The 26173-nt window shown below is 43.2% G+C and overlaps 1 protein-coding gene across 1 annotated transcript in view; it reads right to left on the reverse strand.

Moving 5' to 3' along the window:
• Positions 1-26173, reverse strand: part of LOC122814170 (kinesin-like protein KIF2C) — a 1072320-nt gene that overhangs the window by 73585 nt on the left and 972562 nt on the right. The gene's annotated exons all lie outside the window — the stretch shown is intronic.

A 26173-nucleotide genomic window follows, 5' to 3' on the forward strand; every position in this document is an offset into this window, starting at 1 on the left:
TAACATTTACAGGCAAAGTGGCAAACAGTTCAGGAAAAAAATAAAAAATTGAAACTGTGGGAACTGAATAAGCTATGCAAGTAGCTGCCTCCCAAGCATCCGTAGTGCTTTAATGCATTTCATGAAATGCACAATTTACTGCATTTGCTAAAAGGTGGTCAATAAATCCTCCTGGGGCTAAATTCCATATCTGGAAGAAGAAAAAAGAACAGATTTACTGCAAGTAGAAACACAGGCTCCAACTTGTACTTTAGCATAGGTACCCTTAATTTGAGAAGATGTAGTCCCCATGGGTGTGGGCATTAATTTGGGGCATCTTACACAGAGGAGTAACTTTTTTGTTAAGTACATAGTTTTGCGTGCTGACAAGTTAGAGAGAGATGGGGCATTGAAAATTTATTTTTGCTTTTCACTGAAGCAAGACTTGCAACACGTTCAAATGGAGATGAGAAGCAGCAAATACAAGAGAGAACGTACTGCTAAACAAGTGTTTATGTATGCTAAAAGCTGGAAATATACCTTCAGAAGAACTGTCACGTGCATAGACAAAAAACAGTATTGCATTATTTTAAGTGAAGGGAACAAATAGCAATGCTGCAGGAGACATCTGGATAGAAAAGAATATATGACTTGGGGGTTGGACATTCAGCAGCATGTCAGGGAAAAAGAAAAAAAGGTAGTAATGCTGGTTGCTAGAAGGGCTCCATGGAAGAGAAAAGACAATAAAGGGTAGAAGGTTGTACAGACAGAACGCTATATGCCTGAAGCTTTGGTACCCTAGTTGAATGTATGGCTATCTGGTGGGATATCCCAATAGTTAGTAATACTGCAACAATCATAGGAAGGACACACCGATTTGCAATGAGGAGGATGTATTGGGTACCTAGAAATGGGAATAAAAAGGGTAAATTGCTTAAAAAAATAAAATATCTGGTAAACGCAAACCAAATTTACATACTACTCTCCAATGTAGAGGCATCAATTACCCCAAATATAAACCAAGATAAAGATGTGGGGTAATGAAGTAAAAATGAGTTACTAATAGCTTCCTACTTATCTGTTAAAAACAGATGAATTTAAGGAATGGGTAGGGGATATTATGCACAAGTCATTAGAGAAGATAGAACTCTTTAGAAGAGTAAGCTAGTGAATGCAATAAAATGAAAATTAAAATATAGAATAGAAATAAAAAAATATGATTTAGTAATAAAAATTTAGAGGGGTTGAAAAAAAGTTAAAATATTGCAGAATAAAGAACTCCAAGAAGATAAATTACAGAGTACTAAAAGCAATATTTTGAGAATATGCAGTTTAGAAACAGAAGGGTAAACGCTACTGAATTGACCTAACAGAGAATAAACCAAAAGTATCCTTTAAGGCCTATTTAAGATAAGCAAATATACCTTGAAACTTCACAGTACGAACATTTAGTTGGCATCTTGACTAATGAGGTAAAAAATATCAGGCAAGGACATGAGAAGACAGACTAACTGAATGCTGAACTATATAATATTCCCAAGTACTTGGACTAATTACATGTTTGGTTAAAAATTAACCATGAAAATATCAAAACAAAAATGCACCCTGCCGAAGTTTTTCACATTAGTCACAGTCTTCAAAGGAACAACATTCCATTACCAAAAATGGGCATTGTGATTACTTACCATAATACCTGCTATGATATAAACTAAGAAAAACTTGCAAAATACTAATTAAGCTATTTATTTAAAATGAGCAGGTCCAAACCTGATTACACTGCTGCATCAAGGGAAGTATACTTTAAAAAAGAAACTGTGTTATTATAAGAAATTCTACCTTTTGCTCATTCACAGAGTAATATTTCTACACTTTCAGATTTTTGTTTAGAAGAGAGATGTTAGACAGGTTCAGACAGGAGTTTCTTGAAAGAAGAATACTTTATAAACAGGAAAGAACAACTGAATTATTCTTGCTAGGCTCCCTACTGAAATGTCAAAGCACAGTGGTGAGTCTCAAAACACCATTAATAGCCCGAAAATACAGCCAATATCACTGTTCCATCACACTGATTTTGCAAGGGTCAAGCCCCTGCACTCTGATATGAGGGGGTAAAGCACCTCCTCCACTTATACTAATTCTGCAATCACTACACCTTGCGCAAAAAAGGAAATATTCCAAGAAATGGCAATCACTGGCATATTGAGGTCTGGATTTTCTTGTCATTCAGACTTCACATTTTGAGAATTGCCATTCAGAGTCCCAGTATTTCAAATGGTTACTCTTAGCCTGCTGATGTTCTCCAAGTTTGCTTTTCTCTTTCAAAAACTGAAAAAAGAATTCTGCAGTTGAAGGAGAGCCTAGGCTGTCTGGCTATAAATGGAATTGGAGGAACTGAGCCATCAGCTTAAGGCTGGAAAGAGTGGGATGGGTCATTCCTCTTGGTGCGACAGGAGGTCTGGAGTGGGTTCCAGAATCCAGGGTTTCTTCTGTAAATGAGGCCAGAGGAAGGGAAGCCAGATTTGTCAAGGCCAAAACGGGGCAATAAAGATTACTCTTCTCTTCAACCGGTTTGCTTTCTGGAGAAATTTGAGAATCAGTGATATAGGGGTAAAGGCATACAGGAGACCAGGCGGCCAATTGTGTACGAGATCATCCCTCAGGGATTCCCCTACCGGGGGGGGGGGGGGGTTAGGGCAAAGTAGCTGCTGCATTTGTTGTTCAGAGGGGATGCAAAGACATCGCAGCAAGGCTGGCCCCACCTGCGGAAAATTTCTTCCACTACTTTCTGGTTGCGGGACTTATAGGTTCATACTAGGCTATCTGCCCTAGGGCATTTATAAGCCTAGCCAGAGTGTGTGTGGCTTTCACCACCCCTTAGGATGAGAATACTATACCCATTAGTTTGCTGTGCCTCTGTCCAGCAGTGACACAGAGAGGATTCCCGGGGTAAACCTACGATCTCCCATCCACTCGTCAAGATTTCTCTTGAACAGAGTCAATGAGGGGCTCTGCCTCACATGGACTGGGATTCTGTTCCATAGTGTAGGGAGTCTCTGGGTGATTAATCTGTCCCTCCAGCACGTCCTATTTATATCTGTGTTGAGGTTTAAGTCTCTTGCTCTCGTGGCTCTGGTGGATTTGGATTTTTTGAGGTGGAGCATGTCCATTAATTCCGGGTTGGACATGGCCTTGTATGTCAGGCACAGATCACCTCTGAGCAGACGGTATGCGACTGAATAGAGCTGGAGTTTCTTCAGTCGGGCATCGTATGACATATGTTTGAACCCCTTTATCCTTTTGGTAAGGAACTTTTGGGGTCTTTCCAACTGCTGCAGGTGTCGGGTAAGGTACATTCCGACTGGGGCGTTGTACTCAATCATTCGTCTGATAAGTGAAGAGTACAGGGGTACAATGACCTCTCCTGATCTGGATGTGAATCCCTTCATGATCAGGTGGGCAATGTAGAAGGTCTTCCTAACCACTTTGGCAATGTGAGTGTCAAAAGAGAGGTTACTGTCAACTTGGGTCCCCAGGTCCCTGATAACTTCTTCTGTGTTTAATGGATTACCACCTATGTGGTAATTAGGGGTTACCTTGTTTTTCCCAAAGGGTATGACTATACATTTTTTGGCATTTAGCTTAAGGCCATGGCTCTGGCACCAGTTATCCATTTCTATGAGACCTCTCTGGAGGATGTCTGTGTCTGATGGTGTGTCAATTATGGTGCCCAGTTTGCAGTCATCTGCAAATTTTGTCAGCCACAATCCCCCTATGTTTGCCTGCACTTCAGAAAAATAAATGCCGAACAAGAGGGGGCCCAGGACTGAGCCCTGTGGGACACCGCTCGTGACCGGCTTAGAGTCTGACATGGCACCAGCAACTCTAACCCTGTGTGTTCTGTCCTTGAGCCAGTTTGCAACCCATCTTGTGACATATGGGTTTACATCTAAGCTGGTGAGCTTTTCTATGATGCCCAAGTGGGGTATTGTGTCGAACGCTTTTGCTAGGTCAAGGTAGGCTGTGTGAACTGCCTTACCCTCATCAATGGCCTTAGTGACTGTTTCGAAAAAGTCGACCAAGTTCAAGAGGCAGGATCTTCCCTTGACAAAGCCAAATTGGGTAGGATCCAGTGTCTGTAGGGCCCTAATGTCTTTATTTATGAGTTCCATTATGATCCTCTCCATAGCTTTGCAGACAAGGCTCGTCAAGCTTATGAGGCGGTAATTTCCAGGGTCCGTAGAAGCACCGCCTTTGTGGAGTGGGACCACAGTTGCCGTACGCCATTCTTTGGGTACGCATCCTGTAGTAAGGCTAAGATTAAACAGCAGCCTTATGTGTGGGTTTAGTTCCTCATTGAGTTTGTGTAGCACACAGCCGGGGGCACCGTCCGGTCCCATTGATGCTGTGTTTTTTGCTTTAGAGAGAGCAGCTCTCACCTGGGCATCTGAGATGTTTGGGAGGCTAGACTCTGGTGGGATAGATATTTCTCCTTTTGGGGGGGAGGGAGGGGAGAAATTTGCACTGAACCTGTCTGCCAGTATGTTGGCAATGTCTGTGGGCTCAGTGATTTTTTTATCATTTTGGACTAATTCTGAGCATATCTGGGAGTTTCCACCCAGGTTTCTAACATAGCTAAAGAAGGCCTTATGATTGTCTTTTGTGTCATTAGCGATTTTTCTCTCAAAGTTGGCCTTGGATGATTTTATGAGTGATCGTAGTTTTTTGCTAGTATTGATCAGAGATGCCTTCCCTTTTAGGGATTTTGCTCTGTCATGTAGTAGCTTTCTCCTCTTGTTGTAGAGTTTGTTTATGGCTGGGGTCCACCAGACCGGGCGCCTGCCTTTGGTGGAAAGGGTCTTGATTTTATTAGGGATTGCTTGATCCATACATTCCTGGAGGTGCTTGTAGAAGGCATTTGTAAGGGTTTCAGCAGCGTGGGTTGTGGTTTACACCGGCTCGGGGGCCTTGAAGGATACTACTCCAGTCTTAAGAAGTGTGAAGTTTGCTTTTGAGAAGTTCTTCACTGTGGTCTTTTTTGCTGGGGGTGGGGGTGGGATGTGGATCTCCAATGAGATTAATTTATGGTCTGATCTCACCAATGAGGGATATACTTCCGGTGTGGAGCATTTTGACCCCATGTTTGTGATGATCAGGTCTAGTATATTTTCTCCTCTTGTGGAAATGGTGACTAGTTGTTCCATAGCATTTGAGTTTATGAACTCCAGGAACCTTTGGGCTAGGGTGTTGGGGCTTGAGTAATGTTCCCAGTCTATGTTTGGGTAGTTGAAGTCACCCAATATGATGGTGTTTGGAGAGACATTCATACTCTCCAGTGTCTTCAGGAAGGCTGTGTGGGTTTCCTGAGTTTGAGAAGGTGGTCTGTAGCATGCTACAAACTGTAGGGCAGTTTTACCTATGGTTAATTGCACCTGGATGGTCTCCGATGCTTAGTGCGTTGCCACTAACCTGGAGGTGTGGGTATCCTTTATGAATATGGATACTCCCCCTCCTTTTGTGGTTCGGTCCGGATTTTGGGGCCGGAACGCATGATATGAGGTATAACCTGATAGTGCTGGGGTGCTCTCAGGAGCCTTGAACCAGGTTTTAGTAACAGCACAGACATCGATGTTCTCCATACTGAGGAGGGCTTCGAGGGCATGCATCTTGAGGTTTAGACTTCTGGCATTGAGCAGTATTACCCTTAGTTTTTCTCCATGTTTGTTTTCTAGGGCGGTAGGTTTATCATTTGAGCCTTGCATAAAAAAGGCACTATAGGGGTGGCAAGAGCCTTTGCCAATATCTGGAAGCCCAGGGGTAAAATAGAAACGTAGACAAACTTCAGAAAAAACAAGTAGAAGTGCTGGGCAGTAAGACAAGTCTCCAAAGCCTTAACGCAATTTATTTTGGCAAAGAAAAACAGCGTTTTCGCTACAATATCAGAGTAGCTTCTTCAGAGGCTAAAAACACAGGAAAAAAAGCGCCAAATACTTTTTATAGCTTTGTCAGCCTAATTAACATCAGCTGTACCAAATACAATACTTCCTTAGAATTCAAATATTTTTAAAAGTAACACGCATTCAATCTGATAGCATAAAAGCTGGCCTTTAAAGTAAAAACAGCAAGTACACAGTATATAAAAACATATGTAAATTAAATATATTCCTAACACATTAGAATCTATACTAGATTAAATTTCTAAAAGGAAAAAACACTATAATAAATATGTAGAAAAATATATATACATATATATGTTGACTTTTTTACAGGTTATAGTGGTGTAACCCATAGTAAAATAATAAAGTAAAGCATACTCAATAGATACATATCTGTTAGCGTAAAAAAGATCTGTATTTCAGGACAGGGGCAATGTTGCAACTCTCGTTTAGTCCTGGAATGTTAAAGGCATCTAACTTGAGTTGCCATTCCAATTCCAGAATTTCTAATAAAAGTGAGGTAGGGCCACCCCTGACAGATCTATGCTTACAATCAATACCCATAAATACAAAGTTGTGCCCAGGGTTGGATTCAACGTGTTTGGCAAGAGCGTTCTCGCTTTTATTATTCCTAATAGCATAACTGTGTTGGTATATGCGCTCCCTGAATTTCCTATCAGTTTTTCCGACATAAAATGCCGGACAACATACACAGAAAGCAGCATATACAATGGATTTAGTGTCACAGTTAATTTTACAATTGATCTCATATTTTTTATGGCCTATGCTAAAGGAATTCCCAGTCCGCAAGACATGACACCAATTACATGTGCCACAACTAAAGCAGCCTTTAGTTCTCTGGAGTGTTTGGCTAGAATGATTCCGCTGCAATAATTCCTTGATGTTGTTACCTCTTCTGTGAGTCATTCTCGGTTTAACACCGAGTTTCTCCACTAAAAAAGAATTATTTGTAATGAAGTACCAGTTCTTAACTATAATCTCAGATATTTCTTTAGAGTTCAAGTTAAAGACAGTTGAAAAGGACAAAGCGTAATCACATTTAGGCTTATCAGCACTAAGTGTGGTACAAGGTCCTGAACTCATTTCCTCACTAAGAATGCTATTACTAGCAAGCGATGTGATTGTTCGGTTGTCAAGTAAGGGTCTAAGAGCCACCTAGTCTTTTGTTTTTGACTTCTAAGATTGTTTCTTCTATAATAGACAATGGATAACCTCTGTTGGAAAAGAATTCAGTAAGTACACTACATTCCTTTTCGAAGTCTATAAGTTCACTACACATTCTAACTGCTCTGACAACCTGACCCTTAATGATTGCCTTTTTCAGTTTAGCTGGGTGGGCACTTGTGTAGTGTAAAAATGAGTTAATATACGTCTCCTTACGGAAGATGGATGAAACAAACCTAGAATTGTTGATGTCCTTTTTAAGTTTGACATCCAAGTAGTCTATCTCACTAACCTCAAATTTGAAGGTGAATCTAAGAAATGAGGTGGTGTAGTTGAAATAATCAACAAGAGATTGTGCCTCTGCCTCATTACCCCTGAAAAGAATAAAAATATCATCCAGGTATCTAGTGTAGTAACCTATTTTGTCTTTCCAAGAAGGATGTTTTAAGACAAATTCTCTCTCCCAATATGCCATGAACATATTGGCTACGATGGCACCACAGGGGGAGCCCATCGCTATGCCCTGCTTCTGGATGTAATAATCCTTTCCAAAGATGAAGAAGTTAGAGGACAAGACTATGTCTAATAGTTCTATAATGTTGTTGATCTCCTCCCTAGGGGCTTTAAATTCCATCAGCAACAGTTCTAACCATTCTATGGCCTCCAAATGTGGTATTGAAGTGTATAAGTCGACGACATCGATTGTTAGAAAATTAAGTGAACTGTCAAACTCGATGTTATTGATGCTGGCAAGGAAGTTCCAAGAATCCTTACATATACTTGGAACCAATTCCAAATATTTTGCCAGCAAGAAATCTATGTATTTTGCTGAGGGGTAAGTGATAGAGGATCTCCCATCAACTAACGCCCTCATAGGCGGATCCTCAAGACTCTTGTGAGTCTTGGGTATACCAAACATCACAGGCGTCCTGGGTTGAGAGATGTTAATATAGTCATAGGTGTCAAGGTCTATTCTACCTTCTATAAATAAATCTCTATAATAACCCTTAATCCTGTTGATGTTGGTATTCATTTCATTAAGGGAGGAACTGTTATACATGAGTGTGTCCAACAATGATATCATTTTTTGATTATACAAACTATTCTCAAACACTACAAGCCCCCCACCCTTATCGGGTTTCATCACCCTGACAGAAAACTCTGAGTTGGTTGAGGGCCTGTAGTTGTTCCCTGGAGATGTTGAATTTGTTTTTCATGGCCCCTTTGGTTTTTTCAAGGTGCCTAATGTCCAATTCACAGGCATTTTCAAAGATGCGTAAGCCCACATGTAAAGGCGGGTTGAAAGAAATTGGCATCTTAGGACCAGAAATATCCTCTGTGCCAGTGTTATTGAACAATAACTTTAGATTTAGCTTCCGTACATAACACTTGAGGTCAATTAAAACTTTAACAACATCAAAATATTTTGAAGGGACAAAGTTGTTACCAAGTGCAAGTAGTTCGACTAGTTCGGGTTCTAGAACAAGTGAAGAGAAATTGTAAATAGTGAAATCCCCTTTAAAATTTTTCACTATGTGTGGTGACTTAGAGGCACCCAAGAGTAGGGTGTCAGCTGTCAATTCTTCCATTTCTTGTTCCTTTTCCTGTGGTCTTGATTGGATACATTCCCTAAAAAATGCTGATTCCCATTGTTCGAATTATTGACAGGAATAGCATTGGGTAAATTTGCAGGTTGGGCTTCGGGCCCACCTGCTTTGTTCCTATTTCTGTTACTCCTTCTCACAACGTTCCAACCATCTGTTGAAGTTGTGGCAGTCCCCTCATTTAAATGTTCTGTGCCTGTGGCATTTACTTCATTTACAACAGAAGGTGCCCCTTCCTTATGGGCTTCTAGGGGCTTTAGTTTGGGGTAAGCTGGGTTCAATGCATACACCTGCCTATCCCTAAACAGTTTCCTAGTTTTTTGACTTTTTAACTTGCCCATGTAGGCGTCAATGCTGGCAAAAATACGTTCATGGTCGAACTTGAACTTTGCAAAGCTAGCATGCATCCTAATATCTTGATCTATTTGATTAATTTCAACAATTAATTTATCAATGTGTATGGAATAGTGTTTGACAATCAATTCTAGCAGTTCAAGGCCTTGTCTCTGGAACAAGTTACTCAAATCAGACAAAAACACATTATCTGTAATCAGACCCGAGGGGGTAAAGTTGTTCCTTAGACCCTTCGGTATCATATTCTCAAGAATGCACTGCTTGAAGTAAGCAACTTCAAGCTGCAGCTTACGTATTTTAAGAGTTTTTGTGTCCAAAGTTTTAAGCTTCACCGTAATGTCCGTGTTTTCTAATGTTGAAGAACCTGGTGCTTGCACCGGCGGTCCATCATCAAGCGGTTTCAAAAAGGAGAAAAAGTCACCTGTGTTCTTTATCCAGTCCACCGCAGATGTCACGCCAATAAGTGCCCTTCCTTGCCCAGCGCTATAAAAAGTATTTGGCGCTTTTTTTCTGTGTTTTTAGCCTCTGAAGAAGCTACTCTGATATTGTAGCGAAAACGCTGTTTTTCTTTGCCAAAATAAATTGCGTTAAGGCTTTGGAGACTTGTCTTACTGCCCAGCACTTCTACTTGTTTTTTGGAAGCCCAGGGGTGACAGGTGCAAGCCGTCCCTTGCGAAGCAGCGTGGCTTGTCAAGCATGTCATCCCAGGCAGACAGACATTGGATCCCCTTAGAATGACACCAGTAATTAAGCCAATTATTAAAGCTGATAATTTTGTCTCTGTATTGTGGCATCATTCTTGGTGAGGGTAGGATACTGCTAGACTAATAGAGAGAGGCATGAGAATGGATCGGCTCAACTTGTTCGCTACCACTTTGGACTTCCCCAGAATATGCATTACTACAAGAAAGCGTTTGGATGAGATTGCCCATTGCCACACTGAGCGTTTCTCGACAGATGGTACGATCTGGTTCCTCCTTGGTTATGTACCAGACCACAGACATGTCTGATTGAATTGCCACTGACCTCATCTCCAGGATGTGATGTTTTATGTGCAAATTGGCCTCATTGGCAGACTAGATGCCTTGGACCATCTTCCCCAGATAATACCCCCCATCCTATCTGGGAAGCACCCATGGTCACTGTCCTGTGGTTGTGGGGGGAACAAAAGGTCAGCCTTCTGTTACTTAATCGGAATTAATCCACAATGACAGGGCACTTTTGCAGGTGTCTGTAATAAGAACTGGGTACGACATCAGTTGGTGGATAACAGACCACTGTGCAGCTAGAAGCCATTGTAGTATTCTCATATGGAATCTCACCAGTGGAATAGTACAGCTGTGTACACTAAACATAAATGTAGATGGAGTGTTTTCACTGTTGCAGTCATCACACTTGGGTTATCTGCCCTCCAGGTAGCCCTCAGTCAGCCTAAATAGCAGAGTTAGTATTTCTGCATTGGACGCTGTCACTTCTTCCCTGACGTCAGGGGTTATAAAAACAGGCAGCAGACACCCTTACATCAGTTTTTCTTGCCCCCAAATGTCAGGAGCCCCCAAACAGTGAGCAAGGATGTGGTGGGAAAAACACCACCAGTAAAAAGTAAATACCAATACCAGCATGAATAGCCATAGAGAGGAGAGAGAAAACCAGGGGGCTGGAGGGAGGGAAACAGGACTGAAACAGTGAATACACTAACATCTACATTTATGGCAAGTGTACACAATGGTAATATGTTCTTCGTGTTTCACTGTTGCAGTCATCACACTTGGGTTGATTCCCAAAACTGAGTAAGGGTGGAGGCAGTCAAGAAGAGTTAGGGCTGGCTAGTAGGCCTTGCAAGACTGCTGTAGCAAAACCTGCTCTGGATTTGGAAAAGACAGTTAGGTGGCAATGCTTGGTGAAGGTGTGTACAGAACTCCAGGTAGCAGCTTCCAGGATGTCCCTGGTAGGGACTCCTCTGAGAAATGCTGTAGAGGGAGATAAACCCTAGTGGAATGTGTTTGTGTTTTGACCCCCTGAGGGGTTGGTTTTCCATGGTGCTTGTAGCAAAATGGATGCAGTGTGCTATCAATTTGGAAATGGTTTAGAAATGGCCTTGCCATCTGCCCCTGTTGCAAAGCTGACTAGCAACTGGTCAAATTTTCTGAAAGGCTTAGTCCTATCAAGGTAGAATCTGAGCTGTCTGTGCACATCCAGAGAGTGCAGGATCCTTTCCCCTTTATTTTGAGGATTAGGGAAGAAGGTTGGCAAATGGATGGATTGGTTGAGAACTACACTGGACACCACATTAGGCATAAAGGAAGGGTTAAGTCCTGAGGGAAAACCTGTCAGCATGGAAAATAATGAAGGGTTCCACAGCCATCAGTGCTTGTAACTCAGACACTCTATTATTTATTTTACATTTGTTGACCGGGCTGGTCCAGCTGGATACATTTCCTTTTTCAGTAGAGGCCCGGGGAGAAAAGCTCCACATATAAACCACCACCACACAAAAAATGTTTATAATAAACAAGAAAGGTATTACAGTTTAAATTCTGGGAAGACTATGCAAAACACTATAATAAATACATCATACACCTACAGATCATTTTACAGTATGAATACCTAGGGCAACCCCAGGACATTATTAGAATACATTTAAATCCTTGGTTATTCTAGTTTACTCCAGACAGTTACTATTTCCAAAGGGTTAGACAGTAACAGTAGAAAAAGGAAGAGGTATAAAGAAAATGGCAGGAATACTACCTTCAGGATACATTCATAGCAAAGTAGAAAAGATATATAATTGGTGCCCAAGTAGTAGAGATAACTTATAGGTGCTACTAATTCAGAGGAGTAGACAGGAAAGAGTGAAGGAAAGTAGGGAGTCAAGAGATAAAGAAATCCAGAGGATCAGTCTGGGTAACAGCAAGGGCATAGCCAGTGAGTTTTAAGGTGCTTCTTAAGACTTTGTTTAAAGAGAGGAAGGGATGGAAGTGAGGTAAGGTCAGATGGCAAGAGGTTCCATTGTTTTCCAATGGTATTGGAGAACAGTGAGTCACCAGTTAAGTTGTTAGCCTTGGTGGTACTGGCTAGAAGTTTATTGGAGGAGCGTAAGGAATCAAGATTCCTATACGGTGCTATAAGGTTGTTTAGTATTGGAGTATTGTTAGGATGGTAAAAAATCTTATGAATGATGGGAAGTTGGGAAAGTATCAGTAGGTTTTTTAGTTCCAGCCAGTCTAGGTGTAGGTTAAGACAGTGGTGAGTTCTATATGAGCTTCCAGTGGCAAATCTAGCAATACTATTATAGGAGTTGGCTAGTTTGGCAAGATTATTTTTTTAGATTAGTGTATATGGGTGCTGCATACAGAAGAGTTTAAATTAGATGGGAGTGGGCAATAGTCATTCTGGCTGTTGGAGTTAAAGGTTTTATCCTATATAGGGAGCCCAGTTTTTTATTAACAGTTTTAATAGTGTTATTAATGTGATTGTCAAAGGTGAGGTTATCAATTGTAATTCCTAATAGTTTGGTGGAAGAGTCGGGGAATATAAGGGTGCCATTACTGGATTGAATAGAGAAATCTATGGGAGAGGACTTGCTGTTTGTTGTAAACAGTAGTAGCTTGGTCTTTTTGGTGTTCAAAAAAGGCAACGTTTAGAGAACCATGCCTCTACTATGTTGAAAGCTGTCCGAGTTAAAGATTGAAGTTCAGATATAGAGTTGGCAGAGCATATGATAGTAGAATCATCAGCATATTGTATACAGGTGTTTTGAGGAATAGCTATTCGAAGGTCATTGATGAATAATGAGAAAAGAAGAGGACCAAGAATGGAGCCTTGAGGGAATCCCAGGGAGATTGGAAGGTGAGATGATAGTTGATTCTCCCAAAGAACCGCTTGCTGTCTATTACTAAGGTAAGACTTGAACCAAAGAATTGCTTTGGCGTCAAGAGAGAGGGATGACAGAGTGTTTATGAGTAAGAGATGGTTAACCATATCAAAGGCTTTAGACAGGTCGAGGAAGAGTGCTGATGAGAGGGTGCTATTATTACGGTTATTATTAATGGTGTTGAAGGATAGGAGAGCTGAGGTGGTTCTATGAAAAAGCCTGAAGCCATGCTGACAGTTTGCTAGAATGTTATGTTGAAGCAAGTAGTTCATTAGCCGATGGTGAATACATTTTTCCATAATCTTGGCTAATGGAGAAAGGAGAGCTATAGGCTTGTAGTTTGAATAGTCAGAGTTACCTCCTTTGTGTAAGGGAATAATGTGGGATATTTTCCAGAGATCTGGAATGGTTCCTTCAGTTATGGTACAGTTTATCAGGATGGATATAGGATAGGCGACTACTTTAGCTGCTTGCTGTAGGTATTCAGATGGTAAGTTATCGGCAGAGGGGGTGCAAGGCTTAAGTTTGTGGACAAGTTTTTGGATGCAAGAGGTAGGGATAGGTTGTAGTTGGAATGTTTGCAGAGTATGAGGTGAGGAGTTAGGTAGATCAGTTGTCTCTAGCTAGTTGATTGGCTAGAGTTTTATATGGTGTTTGTGAAGAAAGTGTTAAAGGCATTGGTAGCTTGATGGGAGGTATTGTTTTCGGACCCTAGAGGGGAAGGAGTGCTAGAGTGGCCTGGACGAAGGAGGTTATTCACGCTTGCCCAGAATTTTTGCGGATTATTGTGGTGAATTTGCTGCAGCTTGCAATAGTAGCTTTTTTTGTCAGAGAATAGTTTTTTTAGTAGCATTTCTCAACTGTCTAAAGGTTTGTTGATCTGGGGGTATTTCTGGTTGCTCTCCACTTAGCCCAGGATGTATTTTTAAGTAATATTTTTTGTCTGGCATCTTTTGAGAGCCAGGGGGCAGGTTTGGATTTTGTTCTAATAGATCGTTTAGGTACATGCCTGTCGAGGATTGTTAAGAATTTGTTATTGAAATATATAGCAGCTTCTTCAAGAGGGAGAGTTTTTAGAGGGTTCCAGTCACAGGCACTAAGTTCCATTTGAAATAATACAGGCTGAAAGTTTTTTTTGGTTTGAGAAGTCCTATAGTTGGGGGCATTGGTAATGTCATTCTTTTGTCTAATGATGTAAGTAAGCATGTGATCACTTACATCGTCAGGCAAGGTCCCTACTTTATAAGTATGTTCTTGTTTATTGATTAGTATCCAATCTAGTACAGTTTCTTTATTATTTGGTTTGTTAATTTTAATGGTGGTGGAGATAGTTTGGTTAAAGCCATGTAGATTAATACGAGAAGGATCATCTGTATTGATACTATTCCAGTCAGTATTGACATCTCCTAGAACAGTTTCTTGTGGGAAAGTAGTAGATATCCAACATAGGGTATCCTCTATTGCAGTAATGTTATTACCTGGGGGTAGGTAGATACAGATTATATAAAGTGCTTTGGTGGGATTGAGTTGAAATCTAGTGATTAAGAGTTCAACTTTACTATTTTCAGGTGGGTTATAAGGTATAGAGGAGACGTGTAGTTCATTTCTGAACAGTAAGGCTACTCCTCCTCCTTTGCATTTTACTCTGTCTCTCAGTATATTATACCCTGGGGGGATTATTTTAATATCCTTAGTTGTGGGTTTTAACCAGGTTTCTGTAAGACAGAGGATATCAAAGGAGTGAATATCTAGAAGGGCATGGAGATGGGCAACTTTGTTAATACTGCGGATATTGAGATGACTTATTAGGTAAGAAGTTAGAGAGACTGGTCTGGGTAGTAAGAGTGTTGGGAGAGGTACTAAGAATAGGTGAAGTAGAGAGATTAGAAGGGCCAGCTCTTCTAGCTGAAGTGATGGCTAGAAGCAAGGCTGCGTTCCAAGAGAGGAATTTTAACTGCTGAAGCAGCAGGTTCAAAAGGGGGAAGCGTGAGCTTTTCCAGTACAAAGTTAAGGTCCCAAAGCTGGGGTGGGTGCTCTCCTTGGTAGCCTTAAGTTGTTTGCCCCTCTCAGGAACTGTTTGATGAGAGAAGGTCAGAGAAGTGGTGGTAAAATGTGGATGTTATTTAGTCCAATCTCATCTACATTCTTACCCGTGGGTTCGGAGCCGAATGTCTGCTCCGACTCTGCCATACTTTTAGCTCAAAGTCTTTCTATTGGCTGGGCTAAGATGGTATCCCATGCTGCACTGCTATGTATCCCCAGATCTAGTTTGCTGCGAGTACCAGCACTCATTCTCCATGCATAACACCTAAGGAAGGAAGAACAAACCAAGAATGAAGGGAACTCAAACCAGGCCTAACCTCTAGATCCTCCAGGACGGGGAAAGGTGGGGGGTAAGTAAGAATGCGAGGAGAGATGGACCACATACATCGAACGTTATGGTGAGTACATAACTTCTTGATGTTATGTAGTCCAATCTAGTCTATATTCTTACCCGTGGGACAGCTTCCCCAGCACCTAAATCCTGGGAGGCTCAGTGGAAAATACTCCTAAGCACTGTGGAACCAAAGGAAGACCTGCCTCTAGATACCACATCTAACTTGTAATGAGTGACCAAGGTGTGAGGAGATGCCCAAGTAGCCGCAGCACAAATATCATCCATAGACAATCTGGCCTGAAAAGCTGTAGATGTAGATACAGACCGGGTAGAGTGAGCCTTCACTCAAAATGGTAAATCTCTTTTCCGTGAAGTCTAAATGAAAGAAATACAACTGGAAATCCACCTGGACAACGTGACTTTGGAAACAGGAGACCCAATTCTGTTTTCTGAAAATGAAACAAACTGATCAGATTTTCTGAGGTCTTTCTTTCTGTGCAAATAAAATCGTAACCGTCTGTGCACATCCAACTGATGAAATATGAATTCTGCCTTGTTTGAGAACGGAGGAAAAAACACTGGCAATTCAATGGATTGGTTAAGGTTACTAACTGACGCTACTTTGAGAAGAAAGGAATGATTCGGTCGGAGAGAAACCCTGTTCTTATGAAAAATCAAATAAGGAGGTTTGATTGATAAAGCTTGAAGCTTCGAAATGCGTCTGGCTGACATGATGGCTACCAAAAAGACAGTCTTCCAAGTTAAGAATTTTAAATCACAAGTGGCTGCAGGCTCAAAGGGGGGGGGGGAGGTGAAGACCGACCCTGCAGAACAAAGTTTAAGTCCCAAGGTATAACAGGTTCAGAGAAATGAGGACGAAGCAACAAAGTGCCCTTCAGGAAAACCTAAGAGAGTCTATGTGCCATTAGGCTAGGTTCATCTGTGACAAGAAAGGTAGAAATCGCCAACTGGACTTTAATGGTTGCAGCAGTTGAACTCTGGTTGAAAAGCATAGAAAGGAACTCCAATACTGACTAGACTGGAGCTGTGTAAGGGTCAATCTTTTTGGCATGTGCCCAGATGGAAAACCTCTTCCATTTGCTGTAATAAATCTTCCTGGTCGAAAGCTTATGAGAGGAAGATAGAATATGAACCACGTTCAGTGAAAATTGGTGAAGCCTAACTAATGACGGAAGTGGAGTAGCCAGGCTGTCAACCGGAGGGTCCGAAGAGAGGGATGGAGCTGCCCTGACATGTGAGTCAGTAAGTCTGGTTGTGGGTCCAGAATCCAAGGAGCGTCCATGAGATAGGGATGGAGAAAGGGGAACCACATTTGACGAAGCCAGTGTGGAGCAATCAGAATCATTTTGCTTCCCAAGGATTGCGCTTTCTGAATAACCTTTGACAGCAAGGGAACCAGAGGGAAGGCATATAGTAGACCAGAGGGCCAATCGTGGACTAGAGCATCCCTGTGTGACTCTCCCTGAGGGGGGGGTTAAGGTGAAGTAGCTGCTGCATTTGGCATTGAGGGGGCGGGCAAAAAGGTCACAGCAAGGCTGACCCCACCTGCGGAAAATCTGCTCTGCAACTTGACAGTTCAGGGACCACTCATGAGGCATCAGAATAGCTCTGCTTAGCCTGTCTGCGATCACATTGGACTTTCCCGGAATGTGCATTGCTACCAGAAAATGTTGTGAAGACAGTGCCCACTGCCACACTCGCATGGCCTCTCTGCAAAGGGGATAGGACTTGGTTCCTCCCTGTTTGTTCAGATACCATACAACTAACATTGTCTGAGTGGATTGCAATAGCCCCGAGAGGAAGAAAGCTCTGAAGTGCTTGCAACGCTAGTAGCACTGCTCTCATCTCCAGGACATTGATATGCAGATGCATCTCGTGCTTTTGCCACGTGCCTTGGACTGTCCTGCCTAGATAATAACCCCCCACCCCATCTGGGAGGCATCCGTGGTCACTGTGGCAACCGGAGGTGAAAGAACGAAGGGCTTTCCCGCATTTGAGGTTGTTGGTGAAGCCACCAACTGAGATCCTGTTTGCACCTGTCCAAGTAGAATAGGGTGAGAAAGTGGAAGACGTTGGAGACCACTGGGCGAAGAGTAGCCACTGAAGGAGCCTCGTATGTAACCTTGTCAGGGGGACTAAATCGTAGCTGCCATTGTCCCCAAGGACAAGGATCAATCTTGCCTTCACTCTTCTCAGAGGGAGCAAGGCGTAAACCTGTTGTTGTAGGACTCTGATTCTTTCCTATGGTAGAAACGCCTGCATGAGGACGGTGAGTAATTCGGCGCCTATAAAAGTGACACGCTGCAAGGGCAACAAGGCAGATTTTTCCCAGTTCAAGGTGATGCCCAACTGTTGACATAGGTTGATATTAGTATCTCTGGTCTGAAGTAGCAGATGCCTGGTGGTGGCAGTAAGGAGCCAGTCGTCTAGGTATGGAAACACTTGGAATCCCTGACGTCTCAAGTTAGCAGTCACCACTGCCATGCATTTGGTAAACACCCTAGGGGGTGTGGTAAGACCAAAGGGCAGGGCTCGAAACTGAAAGTAACAGGCTCCTAGCCAGAAGCTTAGGTGACTTCTGGATGCCCTGTCCATCTTTATGTGTAGTAAGCATCCTTGAGGTCGATGGAGCACATCCACACTTTTCCCAACAATGGGAGAATAGACTGCAACGTGACCATTCGGAACTCTGACTTTTGCAAATGGGTGTTCAATCGGCCGAGATCCAAAATGAGTCTCTGGTCCTCTGTCCTTTTCGGCACCAAAGAGAATCTGGAGTAAGTCCCTAATCCAATCTGGTCTGAGGGGACATTTTGGATGGCTCCTTTTTCTGGCAGCTTTGAAACTTCTGAAGCTGCGGAATCCCTTTGACTGTGTGGAACATCCGGGATTTTCTTGATTGGAGGGTGATTTGACAAGAAGGGAATAACATATCCTCTGGAAATTATTCGTAGAACCTATTGGTCCTGGGTGATATCTTGCCAGGCCTCCGGGTATAACGGGATTCAACCCCCTACTGGCTCTGGAAACGCACAGTCAGGCCTCCCATCAGGAGCGGCAGTAGGGAGAACCGCAAAAGGAATCGTGGTCTCCCGAGTTGTGAGGGCCTCCTCTGTCCCTATGGCGGCATCTACCTGAATAACCACCCCCTCCCCTGCCTCTGGAGGGGGGCTCACCTTGTGCACTGGGAAAAAATCTCTGATTTCTTGAACCACATCTTTCCACCCCTCTGGGCCTTGGGATAAGGCCTAGAGGGAAGGGAAAAACGGACTCCTACGGCAGACAGTTTTTCCCTCTTGCTTGCACCTAGTGTGCGTCTTTCACCTTGGTTCCGAACAAAGAGGAACCAAAGGGGCATTGGTGAATGAAGACCTGAAGGCCTCTGCAAAATGACAAAGGCGCATCCAGGCCTGTCTGCTAAGAGCGACTCCTGAACTTGCTGCCCTACTTGCTCCCTTGGCTGCGCGGGAGATCAGCCTCATGGAGGAGTTTGCAATAGAATTGAGGGTAGACAGAGTGTTGACCTTCTGAGCCACCGCCTTATAAACGTTACCCGTTAGAGTCATCTCCAAGCTCCTTTAGGAGATCTCTCTGGAGCCGTGTAAAGTGTGATAAGTAATTCAGTGACCTCAAAGTAAAGGCCGCTGAAAAAGATGTACGCTTCCCGTACCGGTCCATAGCCCTAGACTCCTTGTTAGGGGGATGGACGGCGGAAGAAGAATCAGCTAATTCCTTCTGGATAGCAGCTGCCACCACCATGGCATCCACAGGGACTCCCTTGGATAGAAATTCCTTATCAGGAGGGGTAGACAAAAATTTATTGGGTCTCCTGGGGACTGGTTCCACAGAGTCAGGGGTTTCCCACACCCTTCGACCAACCAGATCCAGAAGCTCAAAGGGTGGAGACACCCAGGAGGTGGAGGGCTGAGCACCAAAGGCCTTCAGGAACACAGACTCCTCTTCGGAAGGGGCTTTGGATGGCCAGTCACCTCTTTGCTTCAAAATCTTTAGGATGTCAGAGAAAAGCATCCTCAGAGGATGACTTAGGGGACCCCCCCTCTGATTCCTCGAGGTTGGTGTCTGACGTGAGAGACTCATCTTGGGAATCTATGCGCCTCCTCTTGCACATTCTTTTTCTGGGTGGCTCCACAGGCAAAAACTCTGAGGGGCCCTCAGAAATATGGGGACCACTCATAGAGATACCCTGGGGCCTTGGAGCTCCGTTGTCCAGAGATAGATAGCAATCAGAGACCTGCAGCAGTGGTGTAGGGGACAGAGTGACCGAACCGTATAATGCCGCTGACTACCTGTCCAGCACACTCCACATGGCCTCGAAAGCTGGTCCTCCTGTATCTGAAGATTGACCAGCCACCAAAGCAGAGACAGGAGTCAGGCTTCCCGCGCCAAAGCACCGAGAGGGATGCTAGGAGCTGAGAAATGTCCCGAAGCCTCTCCCTCGGGTCAGAGCAATGAATCCTGATCCTGAACTCCGTGGACAACGCCGACGGGGTCAGAGCAGACGTCAGAAACGATAAGCCAGGAGGGGCTGTCGGAACCGACCTAAGGACATCACATGGAGCTGAGCACTCCGGCTCCGAAAGCTGAGATACGCTTGGAGGAAGCATCAATGTAGGTTGAGGGACCGGCTACGGAGCCGACTGGGTTGGAGCCGAAAACAATTTTGCCAGTACCGGTGACTGAAGAAGTCCCTGCACCACTCTATAGACGTCCACATCCGATAAGGTCCTGGAGGATAGGGACTTCCTCTCTGAAGTAGACCTGCGAGGAGGAGATACCGGCCTAATGCTAGGCTACCAACTCCGAACAGGCTCCAAGAAAATTGGAGACGAAGCAGGTCCCATAACCACTGACACTTCCTGTGGCCCAGAGGGCAATGGAGCTGAGGATGTCACTGAAGATTTTGCTGTTTTCTCCGGCGGCTCCAAGGATACTGATGGAGCCGGGGATCGCTTTTTAGCCTTGGAAGATTTAGCTTTTGATGGAGAAGCCTTAAAGCTGGAAGCACTCTTCAAACCCTCCTCGAAGGAAGATTTCAGAAGTCCTTTCAAAATCAATTTGTTCTTCCTTTCCTGAAGAACACGCGGGCTAAAGGCATGACAAAAACTACACTATTCCTGGAGGTGAATCGCTCCCAGACAGTACAGTGTCCATCAGTGATGGACATCTTATAACTGCACTTGGAGCACTTCTTAAAACCAGGGGGCTTATGCTCCTTAGTATCTTTAGACATAGTTACCACAAACACCAAGTAACTAACTCAAAACTAGACCAACGGTCAAACAGCCACAAGCGCGGGAACAGGACAAAAACAGTACACCACAATGACCTCCAACTAAAACGGTCCTTAGACACAAGTACGAGGGGGGGGGGGGACTAATTCCTCTAATTTAAACGGTTTTAGCCCAAGGGAAAAAGTTAGCACACAAGGAAAGCAAGGGGACAGACTAGTTCCTCTAACTGCAATGGACCTAGCCCGTTGGAAACGGCTAGTGGGATACCACAAGAACACGCTATAAGAAAAAAAACTATCACAACACAGTCAAGAAACGCACAAATAGCTATGAAAATAGCTTTTTTTGGAAAAAACTTGTTATAAAGAAAAGGTACTTAGCCACAGCCAAGAGCGAGACCACGTCCGAGCTACACGAGCAGCAAATGAGATCTGGGGATAGAGAGCAGTGCAGCATGGGATACCATCTTAGCCCAGCCAATAGAAAGACTTTGAGCTAAAAGTATGGCAGAGTCGGAGCAGACATTCAGCTCCGAACCCACGGGTAAGAATGTAGGAGAGATTGGACTACTTAACACCCACATTTTACCACCACTTCTCTGACCTTTAGGGTAAGGTCTCTGAGAAGTGGGAAAATATAAGCCTACAGCAGAAGGGGTCTTAAACTTTTCGCACCTGGATAATGTATCTGACCTTGGGACTGAAAAAAAGACATGCCATCAAATGGAGCATTAACAAATGAAGACTTAAGGCTCCACAAAGTCACACAAGCACATCCAGGAATGCCTCCTCAGATATCCTGGATCCCACCATTCTACTCATTCCTTCAAGGAGCCTCATAGAAAAGTTAGCTACAGAATGTAGGGTTACCAGCTGGGAAGCAATCTTTTCTCATCCTCCCTCAGCTACAGCTCTCTCAAGGGTATTCAATAGCTCCTTGATCAGATCCCTTGGTAACCTGAAGTAGGAAAGGTAATAATTCAGCGATCGTAAGGCAAAGATTGCTGAAAACTCTCTTCCCACATCTATCCATTGTCCTGGATTCCTTAGGGGGGGGGGGTTGGCTCAATGGAATCTGGGGCTCTTCCATGCCTGTTGAGATCAATTCTAGGAACTTGCCAGCAAGGTGGAGTCAACCAGGAGGTAGAAAGTCAGGATTCAAATGCCGCCAAGTACACAGACTCCTCAGGAGGAGGACTACAGGCCTGCCAGCCACACCTCAGTTTTAAAATATCCAAGATGTCCCAAAAAGAAACATCCTCAGGAGGTGATCATGGAGATCCTTCTACCTCATCAATGTCGGTGTCTTCCATGGTAGACTCCTGAGTGAAATCCAAATGCTTCCTCCTGCAGGTTCTCTTCCGAGGAACCTCATCAGTAGGATACTCTGGAGAGGTATCAGAAAAGGCAGGGGTACCCTGACAGTCATCCTGGGGCCTAAGGGCCTGCTGTCTCTGAAGAATGTCCTGGTCAGAAGGTGTGCACAGGTGAAATGGCTGGGCCTGAGGATCCAAGGGGAGGGGGGTGACTTCCTAGTTGAGAGGCAGCTATAGCCCTCTCCAGAGCCCCAAAGGCTGACTGTTCCTGAGTGGAGAGGGGCTTTGACAAGGCATGCCTGCAGGACAGAGACCTCCCCAGTAAAAACAGCTTGCTTGGGGTCAAAGTCTGCATCGAGCTCACCTGCGCAGAAGCCCAAAGGTGCAGAGACTACTCCAAATGTCTGGGAGTCTAACGCCCATGGTCCACCAGGTTTGCTACGGCTCGGAGCTCCCTGGCTAAAAAAAAAAAAAAATTATTAAAATTGAAGAGCACCGAGCATAATAGAATTAATTTAGATGTCACAATTCAGAAGAAAGATAATGGTTTTGTCTTGAAGGTGCACGGGAAGGATACATACTCAAATTCATACCAACATTTTTCTAGTACACACCCATTCCCAAAAGAAAAGCACAATAAAGGGTCAATTTGTGCGTGGGAGCAGGATGACCTTAGACGATAATTTAAGTGAAAGCAGTTTATTGAAAACTATGTTTTTGGAAAGGGGGTATCCAGAGTACCTCATTGTTGAAATACACAATGACGTGTTGAGCGGAAGAAAGGACCAGTTTGCCCCTATTTTAGGTGTTGGTGACAACCCTGGAGTTGTTAAAAATGGAGGTAAAAAGTACAGAATATGAGAATGCTTTCATCCTGGACTGCAATGGGAATAACTCAAGTCATTAAAAGGGATTTTCACTAAAGAATGAGACAGATTTGCTAGGTTTTCGGATTTAGGTTCTATTTTTGATAAACCGTTTAAATATATATTTAGGAAATGGTGCAGTATTAAGGACATATTTTAGAGAAGAATCAAAGCGGTGTGAGCAGAAAAGTAAGGCAAGCACTTTTAAATGTCAGCAATGTCCATTTATTACCAACAAAAGGAATATATATATGAGCAGTGGGGCTAAACATATTGTAGCAAAAATCACATTATGACACTAAAGGTATATTATACATAGCAATGTGTGGGAAATGTGAGGCATTCTACGTGGGTAAAACCAAACGGAATCTTAGGAAAAGGCTTTACAAGCACATCTATGGCATAAGAAAAGAAAACCCAAGGAATGCACTTTATAAGCATACATTGCATGTCAACATGCAAGTTTTACATTTTTTGTATTGGAAGATGTCCCTTTAGTTTAGATGTTAGGGATGGTCCATGGGAGACCCAGTTGGAATATACAGAGGTATACTGACAATTAATTTTAGCAGCTAACAGATGGCCAGGTTTAAACACTATAGTCTCCCTTGCTCCAGTTTTAAAGCTGAGATTTGCTAGGTTATAAGTGAATATGCATGTTTAAAACATACACCTGTGTTTTTATGAGGTTTAACACAATAAGATTTTTTACTGTGCAATGCCTCTTCATGATTTATGTTTAACACTAGATAAAAAAAAAAAGATAAATGGCTCTAAGTACAAGATTTCTCATGCGTTTAACAGACAAGTAACCAGTTTTCATATTTATTCATTCATATTTTTATTTATATTTACATATTCGTGTGTGTGTGTTTATAACAATGAAGTACATTTTAATAGGGTTTTAGTACAGTTTTATGAATAGTTTTTAAATACATTCTGGTTTTTAAGGATACTCATTGGTACAAACTGTTTCTGCATTTGGTTTAATTAGCCAATTAATTAATTCAGGGTTCATTGGCAAATGTTATTTCTGGTTTACACTGTCTGATGAAGTCTGATACCACTGATGAAAAAAGTTATGTACTCAGTAGTTGTACTTCATGTGTCTTCAACCTGTGGGCATTTGGATCGGATATGAGACAGCCACTTCGAGCTTCTGATCAGAGCTCCAAGCTCCTCTCCTTACCCATAATACCCCTCCATCTCTTTCCTTCAGATCAAGTTTGCTGCACCCTAACACAAGCATGACCTAATAAGACCTTACCAAAACAAGTTATTCACCAACCTAACAAGCATGAACAGAACCACCACTGAGGCGCCTTCTCCTACAAACCAGATTAACACAAATACAGATAAGGTCCAGGGGAAGGACAGTTGAATACAGATGAAGTACAACTACTCGGATGGAATGTTATGGCGAGTACATAACTTCTTTATCTGAAGTAGTTGACTTTATTTGGTCATCAACTTGTGGGACAAAGTTACCAGCTACCAAACATTTGGTGGCCCTCATGGAAGGATATTCCAGAGCACAGCAGAGCCAGTTGATGCTCTACCTCTAGATACCATGTCTAGTTTGTAATGTGAAATAAAGGTGTGACATGAGGACCAAATAGCCGCAAAACAATCATCCAGAGACACCCTGGACCAAAAAGCTGCAGAAGTAGCCATGGACCTGGTGGAATGTGCTTTCACGTGACCCGGAGGAGAAATACCTTTGTCTGAGTAAACCTTAAGGATACACTAAGCAATCCATTGAGCAATAGTCACTTTGGAGATTGGTTTGCCTAGAATGAAACAAATAACTGATCAGACTTGCGAAAAGCCTTAGTTCTGTGCAGGTAGAACCTCAATTGTCTATGTACATCCAACAAATGTAATTTGTATTCACCCCTGTTCTAAAATTTGGAAAGAAAACAGGAAAGTTGATTGTCTGGTTAATACTGTTTTCAGAAGCAACCTTTGGAAGAAAGGAAGGACTGGTACAGAGACACCCTGTCCTTATGGAAGACCAAATACGGAGCTTTGATAGATAATGCTTGAAGTTCTGATACCCTCCTATCCGAGGTGATAGCCACTAGGAAGGCCGGTTTCCTTGATAAAAATTGAAGGTCCAGATGGTGTGGGCTCGAAAGGTGAAGAAACCAGAGCCTACAAGACAAAAGTGAGGTCCCAAGGAGGAATAGGATCCTTCACCGGGAGTCTTAAAAGAAAAGCACCCTTAATAAAAGGATTTACACAGTCTAGAAGAGGCTAACAAAACCATATTTTCCCCAGTATGAAAGTTGGAAATGGCAGCCAGTTGTACTTTTACAGTAAAAGAGCTAGCTCCCTGATGAAATACACTCGCCAAAAACTCCAATACCGCTGGGACCGGAGCTGTGAAAGGATCCAAGTCCCTTTGAGAGGCCCAAATAGAGAAATGTCATTTGCTATGGTAAAGTTCCCTGGTGGACGATTTATGAGCCACCATCAGAATAGTCTTGACCAGTGAGGATAAGCCAGGAGTCCTAGCTATCAATGGAACTGGAGCAGCCAAGCAGTGAGCTTCAGACTAAGTTTGGATGAGGAACCTTCCAGAGAAGAGAGATAAGATCCAGTATTGGATCCAGGATCCATGGCGGAGCTAGAAGATGAGACCAAAGGAAAGGAAACCAGACTTGAGGCCAGAATGGGGCAATGAGTATCACTGCTCCCCAATCTGCGGGCCTTCTAAAGAAATTTCAGTACAAGAGGTAAACTAAGGGTAAGCATAGAGAAGTCCGGGAGGCCAAACGTGGAAAATAGCGTCCCTGGAGGTTTCCCCCTGCAGCGGGATCAGAGCGAAGAACTCACTACACTTTGTGTTAGAAGGAGATGCGAAGAGATTGCAGCAGGGTGGCCTAATGGTTAAGGCGTTTGCCTTACAAACACAAGGTGCAGGATTTGAGTCTCACAAGAAATAATTGGATAGGCTTAAAATGGCTCACAAGGGCAGTTAGCTTAGTACTAATCTATGAACCTATGAGCAAGGCCAACCCCATCTGATCCGCTACAGAAAGATATCAGAATAGTCCTACTCAGTTTGCTAGTATGTTGGACCGTCCCAGAATGTGCGTTGCTATCCGAAACCGGTTGGTGGAGATAGCCCATTCCCACGCACTCATGGCCTCATGAAAAAGGGGGTAAGATCTGTTTCCTCCTTGCTTGTTGATGTACCAGACTACAGACATGTCTGACTGTATTGCAATAGATCCCAGAGGGAGAAAGGCACGAAGGGCCAGCAACGCTAAAAGGACTACCCTCATCTCTAGGACATTTATATGCAACTTGATCTTGTTTGGGGACCATGTGCCTTGGACTGTCCTTACCAAACAATGCCCTCCCCCACCCTAGCTGGGAAGCGTCCATGGTCACAATGGCTTGGGCAG

Source organism: Protopterus annectens, chromosome 10.part0, assembly GCF_019279795.1.
Source record: "Protopterus annectens isolate FY-2018-M chromosome 10.part0, PAN1.0, whole genome shotgun sequence".
Taxonomy (NCBI): Eukaryota; Metazoa; Chordata; order Ceratodontiformes; family Protopteridae; genus Protopterus; species Protopterus annectens.